Source organism: Lobosporangium transversale (assembly GCF_002105155.1).
Source record: "Lobosporangium transversale strain NRRL 3116 chromosome Unknown BCR41scaffold_17, whole genome shotgun sequence".
NCBI classification, from domain to species: Eukaryota; Fungi; Mortierellomycota; class Mortierellomycetes; order Mortierellales; family Mortierellaceae; genus Lobosporangium; species Lobosporangium transversale.
This window is the reverse complement of record NW_019028995.1, coordinates 737,521-749,925: the sequence shown is the minus strand read 5'-3', so window position 1 is coordinate 749,925 and position 12,405 is coordinate 737,521.

Sequence of the window (12,405 nt, the reverse complement as noted above, 5' to 3'; positions counted from 1 at the left end):
TTTACTTGCTCGGACGAAATGAGGATCAGATGGGGGCTATCGTTCACGTGGGATAGAAACTAAAATAGGAACGTAAATGACGCGACGGAGGTTAGCGAGGCTGAACTATGGAACATTGAGGAGTATTTGCAACAAAGAAGGCGCCTTTTTTTTTTTTTTTTTTTTTTTTTTTTTGGTAACGACAGAATGTCAGTACGAGGATTGTAGAATCGAGGATCGGGTTTTTATTTTTTACGCCCTCTCTAATCACAGGACGCAAAATAAAAACCCGATCGCTAGCTTTTGTCCTGCAACAGCTAATTGCAGAACTTTAGACATATTCTACCTGTAGCCGTTGAGGTCGATCTCGGATAAACGGAGCCTCTAGTACTAACTTTAAGAAGCAATAATTGTAAGTCTATCAACGTCACTAGATAAAAGTATATAATTGCATCATTAACTGTTGCAGTACTTGCGAAGCTTGTTCCTTGGGTGGCTGGCGATCACTGGTCCGCCGCCTCTTTGACACAATGTCTGCGTTCAAGCTCGCTATGGCTTTCTACAAGGCTGGTGCACGCTCAAGCTTAAAAAGCGCACGACTTGTAGCAGAAAATAAATACATTCTGGCACCATAATATCAACTCTCTTGCTGCCAAGCTTCTTGAACGGATTACCCAACATGACAGCGCATTGATCGTACGATAGAGATATGTCACCGACCTTGTCGTTGAACGTATTGTCACTCCATTGCTTGTGATATACGCTCTTGTTCGCCATACTCCGTGTCGCATAGCGTCTGTACTGAATTTTGCATCAACCATCTCCGCGTCTTATGTAGCCTCCAGTGATGGCGGGAACTAACGCATGTCCAAATCACGATTGTAGTAGCAGCGCCCAATATTTCCTGTACCCTGTTCCATTCACAGATATTCATTGATATTACATCCTATGCCTGCCATCCCGGTTGACATACAAGCACCGATGTTGCTGCTTTTTCTCCCATAATTCCACTTGTTAGAATCATAAGCAACGACTATGTCGTAGTCTAATATATATCCGAGATAGTTATTAGCGGTCGGTTCGCTCATAAAAAACTAACTATCGTATATACACTACAATAATTTATAGAGATAGATTGCATTGTTGAAAGTTGTTGAAGGTCTTCAAAAGGCTGTTAGTTTATGAAAATAGGCTCGTACAATATTTGTAATTTGATAATGCAATGTTGCAACTGATCACACAGATCATTTCTCTCCTCTCTCCGGTTTACCTTGTCTTTTCGATTGTCATCTATCTTCTCAAATAACTGGATATTCTTCATCGCGGATTGGCTGCTGCTACGAGATCCAACAAAGTCACGATTGAGTTGACCCCTGCAAATAGTATTAATCGTGAAGTGGTTCCCATGTATTTATTCACAGTATTTGTCTTGTTGCAGTATCGTACAAGTTCAATCGGAAGCTGAATCTCAAGGACATGTTGAGTCAAATCTTTTAACTTATCCAAATACATTTCCAGATGCATGGTGTCGCTCTTCCTGGGGAAACCCTTACTTGTCTGTGCAGGGAATGCCAAAATGCTCTCTTTGGGGTTTTCAGGGATAGAAAAACAGATGAAGCGGTATAAATACAATTTACTGTTATTATTTTTATTATTATAGTGCTCCTGGAATTAGACGCGAATATTGTTACCTTGCTTGCCTGAGTGGGAAAAAGATTGCTTTTCTCAATTGGAATTGTGTCGATCGCCTATTGTCAGTTATAGATGAATGCTGAATCTGTTGGATATCATCAAACGTAACCTCAACCGCACTCACTGTTGTCCTATTGCTGCTCTCCATCTAATCAAGTCTATCGCCGAATGAAACCAATAACTGAACTTGCATTGATTCGGTGCACAGAATTGACAACCATGTAGTTCTCTTTAAATACTACGTTGATGTGTCGTACCTGTATTAACTCAGTCTGTTGAGGAAAATTGCTTTAAAAGGTGGAAAGTACTTAAATGTGGACGTCTCCCGATCGAAGACTAGAGGACATGTTGCTCGCATGATCTTAATTTGGATGCAGCAGAAAAAAAAAAAAACATCGATATTTTTTTTATGTGGCCACATCGAGAAGAGATGAAGGGATGATGCAATGTTGGTTGCTCATGCAATCAAAAGTATGTTTGTGCCTGCATGTTACTGCAGATTGGAAATGAAGTTGGGCAGGATACAATAGACCACACATATACGCATGCGCAGACATGCATACGCGCACACGCATTCTCTTTCCTTTCCTTTCCTTTCCTTTCCTTTCCTTTCCTTTCCTTCCCTTTCCTTTCCTTTCCTTTCCTTTCCTTTCCTTTCCTTTGCCTTTTCCTTTGTCTTCTTTTGCCTTTTCCATTCCTATTCCCATTCCTCACCCCTTTCTCTTTCCTCTTTTTCTTTTTATTTTTGTCGCTCCGACTGCTTGGGAAAAAGAGATGCAAGTGGCTGCAAACGCGTATTAAACAATAATAATATGATAATTAATAATTAAAGAACAGCTCATGATAGATGGACTTTTTTTTTTTTTTTTTTTTGATGGGGAGAAGAATGGTATACGAATGGTTGTGCAAAGTTTATATTTTTTTAGAGTGGTACAAATATGATTGACTGAGTGATACACGATGCAAACATGCATGCACGCGTGTTTGTACACTTCAATTGGTGCGATGATGACCCATGAAATCTCCTACTGTACTTTGATTGTCAATTGCCATGCACTATTGCGTTGCATCATTTATATTATGTACCGCCTCTCTCTCTTTCTCTCAAACTAATTGAACTCTGGAATTTCCCTTTTATTTTTTTCAAAGATTTCAAACTTCCTCCTTCTCTTCTTCTTGTAACAACCAATTTTTTATGATGTTGGAAACATTTACTTGAATGCTCCCTCTTCTCCGACTTTGATAAATTATTGTAAATAAATAGCGCCTTTTCCATAGATGAATAAAAAATTAGTTAAGCGGCATACATTTCGAGGTACTTGATGATAAGGAAAAGAAAATATCTATATACTTAGTCTAAAATGTAAAAAGTCAGTATAAAAAAAAAAAAATAATAATAAAAGTTGAAGTATTCAATCCGGCTCACAAACTCGTACAACTGTACTCACTTACACTTTTATTTCAATATGGTGGCCCAAGCTTGATGGGCTTTTATAGTGCAAACTCCAATCACAATGGACATCGTAACGCCCTTCTGCTGGTTTTTTACCTTTTTTTTCTTTTTTTCTTTTTTTTTTTTTTTTTTTTTTTTTTTGAAGTTGGTATAGACTATGAATACATATAAATGTGTAAATGTGTGTATATATTTGCTTTTTTTTTTTTTTAATTGCTCCTTTCACTCAATTTTTTTTTTTTTTTTTTTTTTGTAAAGAGTAGTAGCTCTTATAGCATGTAGATGATCGGTTGAAAGAGCTCTTTCGCTCCAAAAAAATAAAAAAAAAACTAGTTTTTTTTTTTGTCCTAACATTGGCTTCTTAAACGCAAAAATCGATTTCAGTTCACACCTTTTTGGCAAAAAATATCAAGTGCACGCGCCCATCAAGTATAACGTGAATATATATATATACATTAGAGCAATTTTTTTTTTTTTTTTTTTTTTTTTTTTTGCTCCTGATGAATAGATTGTTTATTGCTTTGCGGAAGAAAAAAAAGAAGAGGAAGAGAGAGAGAGAGAAAAAGAATCTAGATTGAATCATGACAAGTGTAAAAAAGAAAGAAGAAAAAAAAGAATAGCCCATAAACCGGAATTGAAAAATAACAATAATAATAATATATAATAATTAAGAATAACTAGGCGACAACGTAGTTAACCAACTTTTAAAACCTTTAACGTTATCATTGATTGTCCTCATACCTTCCTCCCATTGCGTGTTTTTATTTTATTTTATTTTATTTTATTTTATTTTATTTTGTAGGTGAATCCAACACAAAGACACGACTGTACCTAAGATATTTGTTGCATGCTCTTTGTATATAACATTCAAAGGTTGTTGCAGCTTGACGAAGCCTTGAGGATTCGGCTTTGTAAAATAATAATATTTATAATAATAAAATGCAGCTGTAGTTTGATTTCTTTGTTTTAGTAAGCTTATGTAAATGTTGAAATATTTGAAATCATTAACGTGAATACGACTATCCAATTTATCGTCTCATTTGTAAAAAAAAAAATATTTCAATTTCATTTTCAAGAAAGGAAACGTTCTTTTCCCGCCAGTTTGATTAATTTATCCATTATGCCTTCCCTCTCCTTCCTCCGTTCCCCTTTCTCCTCCCTCCCTTTCTCTCTTTTTTTTTTTTTTTTTTTGTTGTTGTTGTTGTTGTTCAGACAACAATCCTTGCAAAAATGAGAAACCGTTTGTTCAATAGATGGTGTTGTGATGCATGGGTGTGTGCTTTGTGACTAGATTGAGAATGTTTGTTTTGTGTTTGTTTATTTTATGTATGGCATGGGAATCAACAATCAAAATGGTCGAATAAGGCGTTGAAAAAATAAAAAATAAAATAGTGGCAATAACACAAGGAAAGGATGTGTTTCGACATCTGCAATGTTTGTGAGACCATGCAATCCCATTTACAACTTGGTGTCCTCCTCCCTCTCTCTCCTTCTTCTTCTTCCTGGCTCTACCCTTATCTTGTGGCCCATGGGTCCATGGCGATTACACACACCCCTGAAAGACCCATTAACTGTATCTACCTTCTGTACCCCAATGCACTCAATGCACCCAATGCACCCAAAGAGCGGGAAAAGAAAAAAGCAACAGTGAAGGTGAATGGAGAGCAATGACCAACCATGCGCTTGTAACACTGTATGACAAGAAGGCACAATTGTTATGGTATGCCAAATACTCCGCGGATCTTTCACTAATGCATGCAGGATTTTTTTTTTTTTTTTTTTTTTTTTTGCTGGACTCTTATATGCAGGACTCTGACTTGAAAGTCATGCATGATCAGCACAGAGAATGCCATGGGTTTGCCATTAAGACAGTGGAATTCAAAAAGAGTAAAAGCACAGCATGGCAAAGTTTGATGTGGGTACTTTGAAAATAAAATAAAAAATAAAAATAAAAGTTAAAAAAAAAAAAAAAAATACATTGATGGACGTATAAATGTAATGAGGGTGGTGCACCGTGAAGGGATCGGGTGCGTTTTCGGCTATGATTTCAATCCAAAAAGATAAAATGAAGTAAAAAATAAAAATAAAAAAAAAAAGCTCAGTAGAGCCATGTTCTCAAAACAATAAAAAAAAAAAAAAAAAAAAAAAAAAAAAAAACCAATGCCGAGTGCCCGGTTCTGCCATTCTGGTGCATCAATTATAACAAGTTTTGTCTAAATATATGAAAGGTCACCAGACACGCGCCAAAGCTCCTGCCAATTAGAAAAGTATAAACAAATGAAAGTCTACATTATATATAACTCTATAGATGGAGGCGATAGAAAGGAACTCAAATTATATGTAGAAAACAACACTCGACTCGTCTCAATGCAATGTGCGTTGCCCAGAAAAGGTCCGTGATTGGTCAAGCGCCCACTTCGTCAATGAATAGGAAAAAAAAAAAAAAAAAAATGCTACGACCCCATGCTCATCAATCAATGGTCCTTACACAGAAAATCTCAGCAAAAGTACTATCACTGATCCTCCAAAACGAAAGAGATACCTGCAAGAAACCACACAATTCATTCATCCACTCATTTATTTATTTCTCTTTAGTTTTTTTTTTTAACACGATGACTAATAACTGAATCCTTGAAGCATTCAGTTATACACATTTATTGATATTGATGTAATGTTAAATATACACAAGAAAAAATGTTTGCAGAAGCCTGTCTCGACTCGCTATTGGACTATCATAACTGAATTGGCGGGAAAAAATAAGTACAAGCCGGTTTATAAAACTACGGGAAAGCAAATTAAGGAGACTAACACTTCATTTTGGCAAACCCAAGTGTCCAGACATGAGGCAAGAAAAAAAAGAAAAAAGACATCCAACGAATGAGAGGAAGAAGAGGAAGGAGGAAGGATCGTCTAAACGACGGCAACATTGATCACGCAAAAGTGCCTTGGCCTTCATATTGAATATAAACTTGCATCATCTTTTTTACTAACCTCCTGAAAAAACGGCGAGAGAGAGAAAGAGAGAGGGAAAAAAAAAAAAAAAAAAAAAAAAAGAGCTGGCTCGCCAACAAAGAGCGAGCGAATACATGCACTTGGGCTTTTCTCTTTTTTCTTTTTTGCTCTTTTAACTCTCATGTCTGATTGAGCAAAAAAAGAAAAAAGCCCTTCACCATTCCTGAATGCAGTGCTACTTGGCTCTATAATTTTTGTATCAATCTATTCTATCTTTAAGTCCAAGATCTTCGACGACAGAACAAAAAAAAAGGCCTCGTTCAAGCTCTCATCCATCTATCTACCTATGCCTATGCGTTAAAATTTCCATCTGGCGTTTACTTCATGGCTCATTCCCAGTTCTCGGATTTGAGAGCATGAACTGTCCTATTTTTTGTATTTTTTCTACGCGTGATCCAGTCATTCATTGGTCTTCTCTTCCCCTAGTATCCTAGTATCCTCCCACTATTTCCGATGCTTTGCTTGTGCATTGCTTATGCTTAGTTAGGCATTCGCTCTTGAAGCCTCCTTTCAGCCCCCATCTCCTCCCCTCCATCATCTCCTTAATCCTCATTAATGAGCAAGTAAAATAACAGGCATAAAAGTGAAAAACAAAAAATAAAACAAAATGGCTCGATCATTTCTCCTCAAGGATGTTGTGAAAAGGTTAGGCTAGGATGAAAACAAGCACGCGCATAATAAGAATTACTTCATTAAAAAAAATTACACGTTTACAATTTGATCTCGACTGTTAAAAAGAAGAGGCGATGCATTAAATAAAAGTATAAATTTGTTAATCATGATGGATAATAATTGAAGAACATCAATCCTTTGCCAGAGAGATGACACGCGGAGTCCCACATGGTAAGGATATCATCCATTCGCGTGCATTTTCTTACTTTTTAGCCTTTCATGCAAATAAAATGGTTGGAGATGTTTTTTTCTTTCTTTTTCTCTCTTTTTTTTTAAAAAAAAAAAAGGTGGAAGGAAAGAGGAAGAAGGACTAACTTTGATTATAGGAGATTGAAAGAACTGGGAATAAGGTCTTTTGTTTGTTCCCGCCAATTTTATTTCACCCGCAATATTTCTTAACGAAATTGACCTCTAGTGTAACAAACATGAAGAAGACCCACCAATTGGCGATATGGTTCCCTTTCCATATTTCCAACCTCTTCACCAAAACGGAGAATACAAGTTCTGAAGATAGGAAGCCTTTGTCCTTTTTTTTGACGCCACAGAAGACTGGAAGAGGTCATTAGTCAAACCTTCAAACCTATTCTGTTTTTAATTAATCCTAACCTGGCTGCCCGATTTTTTTTTTTTTCGAACTTATTAACTTTTATCTGAAGTAAATGAACATAGTTTGCAAAAGGACGCACTTGCCTACCACTAGCGTTTTTTATCCAAAGTTATTTTTCTTCCTCTCCTTTAAAATTATTCTTAAGAATACGGACAACAACACAACAAGCAACAAATAAATAAAAAATGGACAAAAAGGTGGAGTGAAAATCTCGTCAACACGAACTTTTTTTTTTTTTTTACTTCATTGATCTGACTCATTTTTCAACCCATACCGAAACATGGAAAAATCTTTCAGTACGCTCAGGCCATTTCCAATGTGTCAACGTGTTTGTTCTTTTTTTACTCCCTGATTGTTATGATACAACGAAGAAAGAACAAGTACAACTCATTTTTTATTTTTATTTTTTTATTTTTTTGGCGGGAGGATGTAGATAGTTATCCCGCTGTTTGGTAAGCTTTTTTTTTTTTTTTTTTTTTTTTTTTTTTGGAAAGGAATGATTTAGACAATCTGATTTTTATCCGGAAATGGAAGCAGAAAAAACGTGGTATCTGTAACCTTTTTTTTTCCGTATCTATTGGATATGCTTCACTTGGTGTAACAGGTTCAGCAAATTCTTTCAAAGTTCGTGTAAAGATCATGCGGATGACAACACTAGGCATAACCTTAGCATATCCTAAACATGCCTGTTACGGTTCAGACCACCATTGTCATAGTCTAATCCAATAGCGTGAGACTAAGCCTGACGAGCCTGCGTGCTTTTCAAGCCGACGAGAGAACGGAGAAGAGGAAGGGGGATGGAAGGAGGTGAGGGGGAAGTAAGTGCCTGTGGTGAAGGGAGCCTTCACCAACTTTATCAAAAAAAAAAAAAAAAAAAAAAAAAATTCGGCAATCGTGCAGGTTCATGGCGGCACAAACGAATGGCCCCTGTATATACACATTCTTTATACCTGAACCGCTCTTTTTTTTTTTGAAATGCAAACATAAAAAAAGGCATTGCATGATCCGTTTTACGAGCCAAGCATTTTTTTTTTTCTGATCGCTGTTTAGTTTACTGCATGGGGCAATCACCCTGCATTCTCGAGACATCCCCGACAATGACCACGATCAACGTACACAGAGCAAAAAAAAAAAAAAAAAAAACTTGAAGAATCTCCGCATTTTTTTTTCTAATTGTTTGTCTTTTTCTATTTACAATTATCTGCTACTGAACCATCAGTAATCTAACTGAGTCACTGCGCCTGCGGTTATAATTTTTCTCTTTTTTTTTTTTTTTTTTGTTATTGTTATTGTTATTGTTATTGTCATTGTTGTCATGTTTTAAAATATTGTTTTGCTGCTGTTTTGTTGATCCTGGCTGAGTAAAAAAAAGAAAAAAAACACACAATTACGATTGTTGGTGCACGGCGCAAAAAAAAAAAAAAAAAAAAAAAAAAACTCATGCATCTCACCTTATTTTTGGACATAAAAGCTTTCTTGAGCCATGCATCCATTACAAATGACGGATGTTTCAACCGCCCAAACCTTTATATTTTATCTTTACACGTTTTTTTTTTTTTTTTGTTTTTATCTAATAAATTATAAAGCAAGAATAACGGCGGGAAGTTAAGATTACGTGACTAGTTTGCAGCCGGAATGAATCACAAGAAAAGTGAACGAAGGCAAATGTGGGGAAGAAAAGGTCAGTGACTTTGTTGGGAAGAAGGGAGGAATATACATGTACTTGTATATCATAATAAAAATAACAGAGTATAGATTTGCGTAAAATAAAATAAAATAAAATAAAATAAAAGGAATGAGTGCTGGTTTCCCAATGTGCGCTTTGCAACGGACTAAATTCAATTATGGATATGTATATATAAATATACTTTATCCGCTCTGCAACCCTTTGCCGCCCTTTTTCCTATTCTTCCTCTATCCTTTTGTCAAAGGCAAAATAAACAATATTATATACACATGCATGACAATTGTTTAGTTTTTAGTTCAAGTACTTATATAACATTATTGTTATAATATATATGACTATGCTAATGACTACAAACTCTTTTGATACTCTCTCGCTCTCTTCAAGACTTTTTTTTTTTTTTTTTTTTTTTCTCACTGCTCATTTTGTCCATGACATTCCTCTATAATGCTCGCGCAATCTATTCAATCTTTAGTAGGCCGAGCGTATTATTTGTATTTAAATATATGAATAAAATGGTTTTATATTTAAAAATGTAATAATATTGGTTTGGATTGAAGGGGGTTGCAAGTATATAAAAATATATTTCAATTTACATTTGGTTGCCTAAAGGAGGTTGGTATTCAATAGAAAAGTAAATGGTCCTTTTTTTAACACTTTACCCCTGTTAAATGAGTGCATGTATAAAGTTTTTTCTGTGTTTATTTATGACATGCCATGTCAATTTGACGGGAGTAATGGAGAAGCATATGCAATATATATATTCATAAATATATATCTGTCTATTCTATCTATTCCATATATCTAGTTGAATTCTTTACTCTTCTCTTTTCTCTTTATTCTTTGCTGCTTACTTTTTTTACTTTTATTTTTTATGACCATGCTCCGTGTATAAGATCTGCCGTCGAATTGAAACAGATTCTCACTTTTCTGTTTTTCAATACCACATATTGGAACGCACAAATAAAAGAGGACGACATCTTTGGTCGAGACAAAGGTTATTCACGTCCATTCTCGGTCAGCAATTGTGAGTGGATTGACATCTGGCTCGTTTCACATTTGCGGCGTACCTGAATTGACATCTAAATAGAAAGGAATGGGAATGAGAAAACGAGATTGGATGGACAATAGATTAAAAAAAAAAAAAAAAAAAAAACTATTGCCATTGTGATGGTCAATTTGTCTGCTGAGTATTATTTTATAAGGATTAATCTGGAGTGGATCCAGTTTAAAGATTTCATGACCCACTACAAGTTTTTTTTTTGTCAATCGCTAGTTAAAGATGGCCCAGATTTTTTTTTGTCGCCAACTTTCCCTTTTCTTTTTCTCCCACCTCAACTACACTCTTCTCCCCTTGCTCTTCTCTATCCGTCTATCTTGCTCTATTTACCGACGAGCTCCTTCCCGTAAACTGTGAATAGAGCGCACTATCAGTTTTTTTTTACCAAAAAATAAAAGATAAAAAGAAAGAAAGAAAAAGAATATAATAGGTGCTCGTTGTCCGTTATCCTCTCACTATTGTACACACAAACATCCCATTGCGTTGGCACACAATCACCCATGCGCACATGCAGAGAAGCACCTTCTGTCCATCCTTATTCATTCTTTTCCCACACCAACACCAGCGCTTTATTCAAGTTTATTATTCAGTTTTTTTTTTAAATGTTCATTAGAATCAATTGAATAAAAATTGAATAAAACTAACTGAAGTAAGCATTCATCTTTTACAATACTCAATCAATACCCTCTCCTTATTTTGCTCAACGAACGCTGGAGCCTCTTTCCTCTGAGTATTCTTTCTCTTTTATGCCTTTTATTGGTGATCCCTCTCTTCACTATAAAAAGTCTTGCCATTGTGCAAAAAAATCTTTTGGCACCTCTAATCCTTTCCTTTCAATCTCTCTTGTCTCCCATCTGTGATCCCTGCAAAGGTATTTTTTGATTTTTGTCATTTACTTTTGCCTCTTCTCAACTGGGCGAGGACCATTATCCGCTTCATACCCACTCAACCATTATCTACCCATCCTTATCGTCATCCTTGTCCCCCCCCCCCCCCCATTCATCATACAAAGACAATTCCACACTTTTATTCACTACTCAAACACGGAACCCACTTCTATTTTCACACTCACACAAGCGACCAAACAGTTTTATATTCATGCCCCCATCCTTTCTTTGAATATCCAGGCAAATAAGATTTTGTCACGCACTGTGAACACAGAAAATAAGGATGGGAACACAAAAAAAAAAAAAAAAAAAAGCATAGTGTCCAGAGTGTCGGTTGAGACTTCCAAAGATTTTTTTTGCAATCAAGGAAGTGTTTCCCTTGGATGGAGACGCGGATTTGGATGTTAGTCGGACACTAACGTTCATGACTCTGATTTTTATTTATTTCATTTTATTTATTTAATAATGTATGTTTTTCTTAATACAGCCATCAAGCAAGTCAACTAGCCAGTGACCAGCCCCCCCGCGTTTGACCGAGATTGCAATAACAGCCATTACGAACTCCTCATCACTAAACAACCAAACAAGTTCAAACGAGACAGAGAAGAACCCAGCCTCTTCAGCTCGATAGATATCATCATCTATCACATCATTATCTTTCTACCATTCACCCATATTAATAACAAGAACAGTTGTCAACCAATCCAACGCGTTGCACACCTAATTGTCGATTTTCTTTTTTTTTTTTTCTTCCTCTCCTTCACTCATTCAATCACAAGACATTTCACACTCCAGCATTTTTATTTTTTTTTTTATTTTTTTGCTCTTCTCCTTTTACTTCGCCTCTTTCGGAGCACCGTTACGGCTTGCCTTACGTTGCACCCACATCACCGCCAATCATCATTTCCACCAGTATCACAAGCGACAGGCAAGGCAGTAACAATAGCAACAACAACAACAACAACAACAATCTCATTAATCATATATTAGAATGATCTTATTGTTATTATAATATACCTTTTCTCCTCTATCCCATTGCATAATACAAATCTCACACACTTCCAACCTCTCCTCGCTTTTCTCTTTAACAAGCAATTGCTATTCATCCTTTCATTTATCCTAATTAGTCCATATCCCCGGCCCAAAAACGGTTGAACTCAAAAAGAAAAAAAACGGCTCTATCCTCTTTCCACGTTTATTTTTTTATTTTTTATTTTTTATTTTTTATTTTTATTTTTTGCAGTGTACTACCGCTCTTTCTTCTTTAATTCCCTGCATCAATTTGTACGACTCAATCTAAAAACACAACGGTCTTTTTTTTTTTTTTTTTTTTTTTTTACCTCCAAAATCCCTTTCCGT